The 12,809-nt window shown below is 38.0% G+C and overlaps 1 long non-coding RNA gene across 1 annotated transcript in view; it reads left to right on the top strand.

Annotated features, from left to right (window-relative positions):
• Positions 1 to 12,809, top strand: part of LOC139172082 (uncharacterized) — a 562,252-nt gene that overhangs the window by 294,640 nt on the left and 254,803 nt on the right. The window lies entirely within an intron of this gene.

The raw sequence follows: 12,809 nt of genomic DNA on the forward strand, positions 1-12,809 counted from the left end.
ATGGAATTTCAATATTATTATTATTATTATTATTATTATTATTATTATTATTATTATTATTATAGAATTTATACTGGTCTCCTTAGCAGTAATACAGTAATAAGTTTTATTTCTCATGGAAGTTTGTAACAATTTCATCAATTAAGGCACTCTCTTAGATGGGTGCAATTCGTTGAAAAGTAAACAGCTCATTAAGCTAAAGACAATACAAAATGTAAAGACATAATAAGAGATATTAGGATCTTTTCCCATTTGCTATTTGGTAAAAATGCTATTGAAGATTTGTGCAATCTTTAAAAATCCCTTACATCTTCTTCAGTACCTATATAGATGTTGCTACTCAAATGATGCTGTCCCTGCAGCTTTTCCAAGATGGCTTTGTGGGAACCCACTTAGAATATTACTACTTTTTGTCTTAGTGAGAGAAGAGTTTTGCCTCTTACTAAGGGTAGACATTTATTCACCAGGCATTTTGAGAAGATCCATTTTCAATGTACTGTGGAGTATCATTTGTTTTTAGAAATTTCAGAGAGAGGGAAAAATCTTTCCCTGAGCTTTCTTGCAAGGAATAAAGCTAGTTATTTATGGTATTGTTACCTTGTTATTAACTTTCAAAATAAACAAGCTGTTAGGCATATACATTCAGAATTTTTTATAAAAAAGGATATTGGAAATTTTGCATGATGTAAGGTTACCCTAGCTAACATGCACATGGAAGTTTGTTGTTAAGTAAAAAAACTCAGTAGAAATTTCAAGTTTAACATCTAAGAACTGAACTTTGCGCTCTCATGATGATACTTAACCTTTTTCAATCAAATATTAATATCTATGTACGGACTTCATAGTCAAAGTAGATACAGAACTATGATTGGGGAAAAACATGGAAAATCTGAGGTTTTCTGACTATTCTGTATTCTTTTGTCTCTATAAAACTTCTAAACTACATATCTGTTTCATCAAGGTGGTAAAAAAACCCACATAGTTGGCTGCAAAGATGACTTGCAAGCAATTCTGAGGAAACTAATTTCAATTAATACAAACAACTTCACAGGAATGTGCTTCAGGCATACTCCTCTATGAATTATTTTATTATTTTAACCATCTAAAACAAAACAGCTTTAACCTACAAAACCAAAGTGTATTGAGCATCTATGTGTCTGTCTCTCTTTCTCTCTTTGTATATAACACAAGAGCCATGAGGGACATTTGGTAAGACAATGCTAAGTTAATTGCAAAATGAGAATTGGGGAGATGAGCGTTTATGTATATGTTCTGGTCCTTTGATGCATATATAAAAGTAGACATTAAATAACCCACACATTGGAGAACTTTAGCTGAGAAACTGTGGTTAATTGCATCTTCATGCTGTGGTTCTAGGAATAAAACTAAAGTAACTATTAGCAGGTTACCCTAAACTCCTTGAATGAAAGTTGAAAAATCTAAAGGAAAGAGTGAATCCCCTATTAGCATAAAAATAGACCCTATATTGGGGAAAATACAATTCCATGTCATTACATTATAATCTAGGAATGGTATTATGCATCAATTTACTTTTAAGGTAGTGTTTCTCAACCTTGGCTGTTTGAAGATGTGTGGACTTCAACTCCCAGAATTCCCCAGCCAGCAATGCTGGCTGGGGAATTATGGGAGTTCAAGTCCGCACATCTTCAAATGGTCAAGGTTGAGAAACACTGTTTTAAGGTATGGACCAAGGCTGGCTTCTAACTTATCTCACTGCCAGTTCACTTCCTCCCACGCTGTGTGGTCATACTTCATATGCGCGCACACCCTTCACATGTGCACATATAGTATGTGCAGTGCCCCAAAATATAGAGCCTCAGTGGTGCAATGGTTAGAGTGCAGTACTGCAAGCTACTTCTGCTGATCACCATCTGCCAGCAGTTTGGCAGATCGAATCTCAGTAGGTAAAATGAGGACCCAGATTGTTGGGGGCAAGAGGCTGAATCTCTGTAAACTGTTTAGAGAGGGCTGTAAAGCACTGTGAAGCAGTATATATGTCTAAATGCTAATGCTATATAAAAATAACTTTTAAAAAAGCCAAAAACAAGATCATGACGCTTTCGCAGTGTTGTAAATTTGGTTTCTGCACATGTGCAGAAGGGACACCACCACCCCCCAAAAAAAAAAATTAAAAAGATGGCAGTGACCATGGACTGGCACCAATCAAACTAGTTCCGTGTCATCATTGTGAAATCACTAGCAGGTTGCTACTAGTTCGGATGAACTGGGAGGAAACCACCTCTGGTGTGGACATTATTCTAGGCACAATAGAACACATAATAATGGAATTGGAAAGGGTTTTGGAGGTCTTCTATTCCAACCCCCTACTCAAGCAGGAGACTCTATACCATCCTGAAGAAATGACAGCCCGCTCTCTTCTTCAAAAACTCCAGTGATGTAGCACCCACAATTTCTGAAGGCAAGATGTTCCACTGATGAATTGTTCTCAATATTGGAAAGCTTCTCCTTAATTCCTGGTTGGATATCTCTTTAACCAGTTTCCACCCATTATTTCTTGTCCTTCCCTCAGGTCTCACAGGGTTGTGCCTCAGGTCACAATCCTATGATAATCATTCCAGTCCTGGAAGTCTTCTATTGCATCCTACCTAGTCCTTCTGTTTGTTAGACGAGGCCAGCGGTGGGCTACAAGCCAGAATGCTAAATTGTGCTCGCTGCCACAACTCATAAGTTTTTGTGGGGCCAGTGCAATTTTGCTGCTACACCTGTGGCAGCAAAATCACTCACAGAGCCGCAGGTGTGCCCATGTTTCAGTGAGGGCTTTTTGCTTCTGCACATGCAAAAACATGGGCACACCTGCAGCTCCATGCATGCTTTTGCTGCCTCCACAGGTGCATCAGCAAAATCGCACTGGCCCCGCAAGAACTTACCAGCCACGGTGGCGAGTGCAATTTAGCGTTCTGGCTCATAGCCCACCGCTTGACGAGACATACCTAGTTCCAGGTGTGGGTTTTTCCCAGTTTGAGTGAATTGGTAGTGACCCACTGGTGACACTGACCTGGTCTGGTCACAGCCAGTGTGTGGGTGCCACCATCTTTTTAATTTAAAAAAATCATTTTTCCCCATTTTTTAAAAAAAAATATTCTCAGCATGCGCAGAAGCTGAGTTTCCGGCATCATCTTGGTTCAGCTTTTTTGTTTCTGGGTTTTTTTACCACTGCACATGGCAAAGATGGCATGGGAGGCAGCGAACCCACTCCTTCCTAGTTTCTTCAACCTCCTTTTTGAGCAGAAGGACAGACTAGAATAACTCCAAGGTCTCTTCCAACCTCACTATGATAGTATCCAAATATCCTGCCAAACAAATTTAATTCAGTTTCAAATTCAGAAGAGCAACTCCATCACTCTGGCCTTCTTTCCACCGTTAGACTGCACGTTAAAGGTTTCTTCCCTTGGAATACAGCATGCTTGCTTGTTTTAAGGGAAATCACAAACTTTCACTTTCTTCGGTGAAGAATTGCATTTTATATTATTTATTTATTTATTTAATTGGATTTGTATGCCGCCTCTCTCTGAGGACTCGGGGTGGCTCACAGCATAAACAATAATAACAATACAAATAATATATTAAGAAACAATCTTTAAAATTCTAATAAAAAAAACCATCAATATCATTCATTCAACAATCAACCCTGACAGATAACTGGGGTGAGCAAACATATGCCAAGGACTTTTTGCAGCGAAATTAACAGTTGTTGTTTTCTACAGCTCTACAGAAGAGATTGAACATTCTTTCTCATCTAAATATAGATCATATTTTGTGTGTCATTGTATAGAAGGGGTTTGCTTGGAAATAAGAATGTATAGCAGATGTAGACAAGTGCACTTTCCAGGATTCTCAGATGATGGGAATAAATGGTGTAGAAGAGGATTTGTCATGTTCTCTTGGAGTGTCAAATCTTCACAAGGATTTCCCTCCTAAGGATAAATGATGGGACTCCATAAAGCTTCTACCCTTATTGGCAAACACTTCAAAAAGATTAAATATCAAGAGGCAGTAAACAGCATTTGAAAACAAATATTGATGCCAGCAATTAGAATAAGAATGTGGAAGTGTGAGAACACAACAATTAACGAGGGTGAGACAAAAACGAGCATCAGTCAGACATGACCGGGCCTATCAAATCAATTATTAGCTCATTTTATTACAGTATCTTTTTTTCTGTATAATCCCATTTACTCAAGGATTGCAATAAAATTTACTCAGGCAGTACTCCCCACATGTTGTTTTGCTGTGATGTACTTGTAGGCACTGAAAGTACTATAGGCATTGGGATCAAGTCAATGAGAGCCACATTTCTCCTTTCTCCTTTTCTTATTTTATTGTATTTATTTATTTATTTTATTATGCCAAGTATGTATTGATAGTATACATAGATATAACTCTGTTTATATACACAAGATGAGTACTAATAAGAGGGACGGTAGGCACACACCTCTTAGTCAATCAAAAGAAATCCAGTGTCCCCTCTAGGAACTATGCGCACCCCTTACTCAATCAAATGCATGCCCCTTACTCAATCAAAAGAAGTCCAGTGTCCCCTCTAGGAACTACTGGCAAGAACAATAATGCACAGGTATTAATTGGGGCTTAGTATGGTGTATAAAATAAGAACACTCTTTTTAAGCAAAGATAGTTAAGGTGGAAAATTATTTCTAACGACATAGGTGTACAGCATTGCAGGCTAATTCTGTTAATATATAATTCTCTAGATAAGAACTCTGGACAGGTACCTAGATATCCTGCATTGAACAAATTTCCAGGTAGGGAGTGATTTCCATCTAATGTTATTTTCTTTTAAACAAGGAGTCAAAGCTAACCCCTCACGTCAGTTTATTTATTTAAGTTTGGAAGTTCTTATAATGGAATTTTGCTTGGATTTATTTCAATATCTTTGTTCCTAATTATTTTTTATTACATTTTTTCTGGAAAGATTGAAAGCAAAAGAGGCAAAAGAAGAACACCATGGAATCAAAATCTAAGGGACTGGTTTGGAGAAAACTCAGCAGCACTGCTGATAAAAATAGAATTGTCAACATGATCACCAACATCCAATGACAGATATGGCACAACAAGAGTGTGTGTGAGAGAGGGGGGAGGAAGGGGAGATATATATATATAATATTGCTTTTAATAGATACTATATCTTTTATAAACACGTGTTTGTATCTGGCCTTAGGTATAATATATTTGATTTGATTTGATTTAATCAAATGTTAGGAGAAAGAAATGTAGAAGGGTTGGGGGTAAAAGAGTTGAAAGGAATATTGACAATACTAAGTTCTTGGTCGGTATATGTAGGTAAATAAAAACATTGTTGATAAATCTTTGCTCAGTTTTGAAGTTATGGAGCAAAAAGAAACTCATTAACTTTCACAGTAACTGATTCCACTATTGAATAGTTCTTACTGTTAGGAAATGTTGCCTAACATTCTACTGGTTTCATTAACTGGACTTAGTTCATTGCACATATGCAACTGATATTGATATTCCTGGAGGCGTCTGTAATATGGTAAATGATTTAGCTTTACTAGATAAATGGTCTAAGCAATGGAAACTGCAGTTTAATGTTTCCAAATGTAAAATAATGCACTTGGGGAAAAGGAATCCTCAATCTGAGTATTGTATTGGCAGTTCTGTGTTAGCAAAAACTTCAGAAGAGAAGGATTTAGGGGTAGTGATTTCTGACAGTCTCAAAATGGGTGAACAGTGCAGTCAGGCGGTAGGGAAAGCAAGTAGGATGCTTGGCTGCATAGCTAGAGGTATAACAAGCAGGAAGAGGGAGATTATGATCCCGCTATATAGAATGCTGGTCCAAAGATGGGCTACAAGAATGGTGGAAGGTCTTAAGCATAAAACGTATCAGGAAAGACTTAATGAACTCAATCTGTATAGTCTGGAGGACAGAAGGAAAAGGGGGGACATGATCGAAACATTTAAATATATTAAAGGATTAAATAAGGTCCAGGAGGGAACTGTTTTTAATAGGAAAGTGAACCCAAGAACAAGGGGACACAATCTGAAGTTAGTTGGGGGAAAGATCAAAAGCAACATGATAAAATATTATTTTACTGAAAGAGTAGTAGATCCTTGGAACAAACTTCCAGCAGACGTGGTAGATAAATCCACAGCAACTGAATTTAAACATGCCTGGGATAAACATATATCCATCCTAGGATAAAATACAGAAAATAGTATAAGGGCAGACTAGATGGACCATGAGGTCTTTTTCTGCCGTCAGACTTCTATGTTTCTAACTAATTTACTATTCTGATGCCCCAGAGATGCTACATATTGGCTTAAACATTTCAGTGATGAAACCTTGACTTTCCCTCTCTCTTTGGTTTTTTTAATTAAAAAATATCAAAATATAAAATACAAGTGACAATATAGTGGGAAAGGAAGGCAAGGGTGGAGGGAAATGTAAGGTAACTTTATCCCTCATTTTTTGTGGGAGATACATTCCAAGACCACCCATGAAAAACGAATTTCCGTGAAGTAGAGGAAATATTTTTTTTGATGTATTTAACCAGTATTTGGACTTTTAAAACCCACCCTTTGCATTAAACAGTCACTCTATACTGTTTCTCAGTTGGAACTACATTTGATATCCTACCAGTTTCTTTAATAGAGTTCAGTAGTACTATAGAAGAATTTTATGAATTTTTTAATGGATTTAAATTTTTCAATGGATTTAATTGATTTAAGCCCCCTTTGAAAACCCGTGAAGTAGCGAATCCACAAAAGATGAACCATGAAGTAGCGAGGGATTACTGTAAAGGTAAACATATTAATTTCTGACTCTTTTCAGTGCAGTAGAGTAAAACTAATAATATTACACCCCCAACTTTTTACCTTTGCAGACTTAATACACATTAGCCATATCTATAATAACAAACATATGAAATCAGCAAATTCCAAAATCAAAGTTTCATTTTTTTTCTATCTTAAGCACAAAATCTAGAAGTAGACGTGAAGTTGGATATATTCTTTTTTCTTTTTCTTTTTAGTAAAAAAGTTAATTTGGCTGTTTCTGCTAGGTCCATCATTTTTTCCAGCCATTTTTTCATTGTGGGAATTAATGTATCTTTGCCTTTTTATGCATAGCACATTCTCACTCCTCTCAACCTTTCCTAACAACAAAGTTCCAGATTTTCTTTTTCCAAAGTCAAAAACCCTGATTCAGGTCAGGTTTTTTAATATTGTCGCTGACCAATAGTTAAATATATAGCAGGATTTAAGCTCCTATTAGTATTTAATTTATGCTCAGAAATGTTCTCAGTGTACCATAGGCAACCCCATTCATTGAATGTCAGCCCTCTATTTAAACACATACTGAAATCTAGAGAACAAAAATGGAAATTACTGTATGTCTAGCTTGGTGATCTCAATAGAACCTTGTTCAAAGAACAGCACGTCTCAGCCTTCACCCATCCTTGTACAGCCATTCCTGTATTGTCAAAACAGAAGCTAAAATTGGACTTGCATAACATGCACATATGGTAATGCTTGAAAAGAAGGCACAAACCTGGAAACTATGAATAATTAATCCACATATGCAATGTTTCACCTTAGCAGGGAAGAGTTGCATTCAGGAGAAGTAAACCTGCATTCAAGCGATGCTTTTCATAACAGAATTGCAGGGCTGGAAGGAACCTTGGAGGACTTCTAGTCTGTCCCGCTGCTTAGGCAGAAAACCCTACACCACTTCAGACAAATGGGTATCCAACATCTTCATAGAAACTTCCAGTGTTGGAGCATTCACAACATCTGGAAGCAAACCGGTAGTGAGGTAAGTTTCCACCCATTCGTTCTACCCTCAGGGGCTTTGGAGAATAGTTTGAATCTCTCTTCTTTGGGGCAACCCCTGAGATATTGGAAGACTGCTATCATGTCTCCACTGATCCTTCTTTTCATTAAACGAGACATACCCAGTTCCTTCTTCACATGTTTTAGCCTCCAATCCTCTAATCATCTTTGTTGCTCTTCTCTGCCTTCTTTCTAGAGTCCCAACATTCTTTTTGGATCATGGCAACCAAAACTGAATGCAGTATTCCAATTGTGGCCTTACCAACATATTATAAAGTGCCTAAATGTAGAACCTTACTTTTTTAACCATTGCATTTCATTTTGTTAGATAGCACTCAATTTTCACATCTGTCAAGATCCTTGTGTATCTTGAGCCTATCTTTTGGACGGTTGGGTATTCCTGCCACCTTGTTGTCATCTGCAGCTGGCTGGTACACATATTTGCATCCGAAACTGGAATATCATGTTCCTGGGATGCACATAGGCACCGGGCTGCTGCTCTTCTGGTTTCTGGCATTCTGGTGCATGTGAAAACCAGCTGGCTGGTGCACCAGAACCCAGAAGAGCAGCGGGCGATGGTTCATGTGCCTGGAGAGATGGCTCTGCATGCCACTTCCACCACTCATGACATACCGGTAGTTTCGTCATCCCTAATTTACATAATCCAGAAGAAGATGTATCTGTGTAATCACAAAGAGTCAACACTGGCTTGTAAAGGTCTAATAATCATAATTCAATTGGTAGTGGGCTGCACTCGGGAGGGGCACACTATGGTGTGGTAGTGAAAATCATGCTCATGCAGCAAGGTGCCCCAAGGCACGCACATGTGCCCTGGTGTGAGATTTGGCTTCTGTGCAGGTGCCACAAGTGAAATCTCGCTTTAGGATGCTCGCACGTGGAAGGTTTCGTGCATACGAGCATCCTTTCATGAGATTTCACTTATTGTGCATGCACAGAAGCTGAATCTCACACTGGCACAAATGCATGTGCACCCCAGATGTGTGTACCACCAGACAGGTCATCAGAAGTGCACCAGTAGTGCCGGCAATGGGCAGCCCTTCCCTGGAATCAGTCAGATATAAAATGTAAACAAGAAATTAAAGCACATATTCTTTAATAAGTCTTAAGTCCAATATACATGCACACATACACACGCACAAGAATGTGCACACACACGCGCACACACAAATGTATGTACCGTATATGCTGCTGTTGCTTCAACCCTGGGAATGAAATTTGGTAAACAGGTGGATGGAAGTATAATGGCATGTACAGTATTTTGTTTTTTAGAAGACCATTTTTAACCTACTAAATATGTACCCACTTGGCTGGACCCACAAATCACACTCAGCCACAATGTGATTTTTTTTCTGAGGTCCAGCATGCTCACAGAACCTCTTATAAGGTATCCTGGTAGCATTCCTGGCAGCTGTGACTTATTCAACCAGTCAAAAATAAAATAGGGTTTGCTGTAAACATATAAATACAGCTATATCGTCCTCCAGCGTGTAAACTTCAGGCGTCTTTATAAAAGTCTCCTACCAGATGAGGAAAAATGTACTCATTAGGGGTGAAAATAGCTTATAGTATAACAAAGGATACCAGACTCTTCATCGGCAATGTCATTCAACCCATGAACTTACTGGTTGAATCTATAAAAGCAGATAAAGTCTACAACAAAATAGTTTATTTCCTTAAAATAGACATTTTATAGAAATAGAAATGTGGAACTTTTACGTCTTTTTAAAAAACTTTTTTAATTTTTTTAAATTTCTTATAGAAATACACAAATATACAATCTCTTAACATTAATAGATATTTACCTAATTTTTCCTAAAATTGAGACATAAACCCCTGTATGCTTCTTGTTAGGAATTAGAAAAAAATAACAACATTCGGGGGGAAAAATTCAATATTTAATAACCCATTTAATAATGGCTGCAAGGATTTGCTACGCACAATACTGGAAAAATAATGCAGTACCACTAGAAAATATACTCATAGATAAAATTTACAGACATGCAGAAAAGGACAGGCTGACAAGGGATTAAACAACTCAGAATATTATGAAGCTTGTAACAAATGATATAATTGGATTGAAAATAAAACTAAAATTATGTGATATAATGTGAAAGAAAACATGAAAAATGGAAATATGTAAAAATAAGAATGAAGTAAATTATAGAATTGATATAATATAAGAGATTAGTGTGATGGGTTTTTTTTAATTAAGCAACAAAAAATTAAAATTGGTACATAAAATATATGATCAGTGTTGCTCTTTTACCATTCCATATCTTTCCCTTATTTCATAACAACCCTTCCCCTTCTTCTCTCCCCTCTTTCCCCTTCTCTCCTTTCTTCTGTCTTTGTTCACTTTCTTCTTTCCTCCTCTACTTCCCCTTCCCTTCCCCCACTCCTCCCTTCTAATTCCCTTCCAACTCTCTCTCCCACTCTTTATTCTCCCTTCTTTTCTTCCTCTCCTTTTCCCTTTCTTCTTTCCCCTCACTCTCCTTTCCTCTCTTCGCCCCTCCCCTCCCTCCTTATCCTTCTGCTCCACTTTCCATTCCCTCCTTTTGTTGTTGTGTGTACTAGTTTTCAACTCAGAATAATTTTAGGATTTCATCCGGTAGCAGGTTGCTACCAGTGTGGAAAAGGACGCAGTACCAGTAGTGAAGGTTGAACTGCACGCACAGCTCCACTTCTCCTGCGTGTAGGTGTGCATGTGTCAGCTGCTTCAATTGGAATTTAAGAAAAAATAAAACTCAGAGTCCATTTTGAACTTAAAAAGTGAATTTATCAAAATCAGAACTGAAAGCAACGAAAGTGAAGCAAAGACTGAGAAAAAGGCGTGATAAAAGCACATATCAAAGTAACCCACTTGACCCCCTTTTGGAGAATAGCCAATCCCTAGTGTCCATCTCTGTCAGGTGGATGCATCTTCACAACCGCGTCAGACTTAGGGAATGCAACTTCAAATGGTCTCCTCCTGGTCACCTGCTTTCAAGGAAAACGAAAGCTGTCCTACTCTGTGTAAGGAAAACAAAGCTTAACAGGACCTCCTGAAATCTTCCCCTCCCAAAAACCCCAAAGCCCACCCTCTGTTTCTCATGGCAACTGAAGCATTGTAGGAGTGTAGAAACATAGCATGTAGAGCCACAGCGAGGTTGACAGCATGTCCCAGCGAGATTTTGCTTCTGCGCATGCGTGGAAACAAAAAAAATCATCAAAATCTCACACGCATGTCCATCCTCTCATGAGATTTTGCTTTCTGCATATGCCCAGAAGCAAAATTTTGCTGGGACGCATGTGAGCGTGTGCAGAAGAAGCAAAATCTTGGGCATGCGTTGCACCAATAGTGGCGGTAACGTAACCTGTACCTGTTTACATCCATAGAAATATAATCACATTGCTGGTAGAGAACTTGGAAATCTCCCACTCCAACTCCCTGCTCAAAGCTGGAGACCTTATTCCAGTGATGGCAAACCTTTTTTCCCTCGGGTGCCGAAAGAGCTGGCGCACACGCTATTGTGATTGAGCGAATGCCCACACCCATAAGTCAATGCCTAAGGAGTGTGAAAACAGCTTCCTCTGCACTCTGGAGGTTCTCTGGAGGCCGGAAACGGCCTATTTCCCAACTTCTGGTGGGCCCAGTAGGCTTAGGTTTCGCACTCCCTAGGCACCAGGGGCTTCCCTGGAGCAAGGGGAGGGTAAAAACGCCCTCCCCTATCCCCCTGGAGGCTCCCTGGAATCCAAAAACATCCTCCCAGAGCCTCTGAGCCAGCCAAAAATTAGCAGGCTGGCACACACATGCACATTGGCACTGAGCTAGGGCAACAGCTCAAGTGCCACTAGATAGGGCTCCATATGCCACCTGTGGCACCTGTGCGATAGGTTCGCCATCACTGCCTTATTCCATCCAAGATAAAAGTTTGTCCAGTCTTTTCTTTAATAATAATAATTAATAATAATTTATTAGATTTGTATGCTGCCCCTCTCCAAGGACTCCTCCAGTGAGTACCCAGAAGGCACCCTCCCCAATACCCTTTTCTTTCTTTAAAAAGCATCACATGTTCTTTTCAATATCTTAGCTAACGTGGTTTGAATATTTGTGCCCTGGAATATTTATCAGGAAGAGAATCAATAAATTGAGGCATTATTATTTTTTGCTTCCTATTTAATTTCGAAGGAATAAAGTTAAACAAAGCAGTGCATATGGCCTCTGCATCTGTTCATTTGACAACACAAAATAATATTTATTTTTCCATACAGAAAGATTATTGTAGCCTGAAAAATCAGAGGAACTAATTTGAATATATGCACACACACACACACACACACACACACACACACACAAACACATCTTCAAAATATCTGAAAAATTTAATGATGCTCAGACAGGAAAACAAAGATGTTTTTAAAAAACATAATTACAGGATTTTAGTTAGATAAATGGAGCTTATTGCATTATAGTAAATTAGTATAAAGTTTGTTTTTCCACTGTTTATTGTAGTTCTTGTGAAGTTAAAACCAAAAGGTCTGCAATTTTTTGGGGAAAAAACATGATTTGTCTAGTGTAGCTCATGACTTCATAAATAATGTTCTAAATGTATGTGCGAACTGCTTTTTTCACTGAGAAATATACCATATGTCCATAAGTTACAGTAGGATTGTTTAAAAGGAGTTGACTGGTTTATTATTCATATGATAATTTATACAACATAATAAAATAATACTTTCTTGGTCTCTATGGATAATTGGTATTAAACTTTGCAAATTATTTTTAAAGCTTTGGCTGGTTTTTGCTGCAAACAGTCAAGTACAATATTACTAAAAATCAAATAAATTTTCAAGAATTTATTGCAGTATTTTTTAAATTTCAGCTGCTACATTGAGGAGGTAACAACGCAAACACAAATTTTAGGAGGATAAACACCCATACACATCCATAGATACATAGG

The sequence above is a fragment of the Erythrolamprus reginae genome, chromosome 9 (genome assembly GCF_031021105.1).
Source record: "Erythrolamprus reginae isolate rEryReg1 chromosome 9, rEryReg1.hap1, whole genome shotgun sequence".
NCBI classification, from domain to species: domain Eukaryota; kingdom Metazoa; phylum Chordata; class Lepidosauria; order Squamata; family Dipsadidae; genus Erythrolamprus; species Erythrolamprus reginae.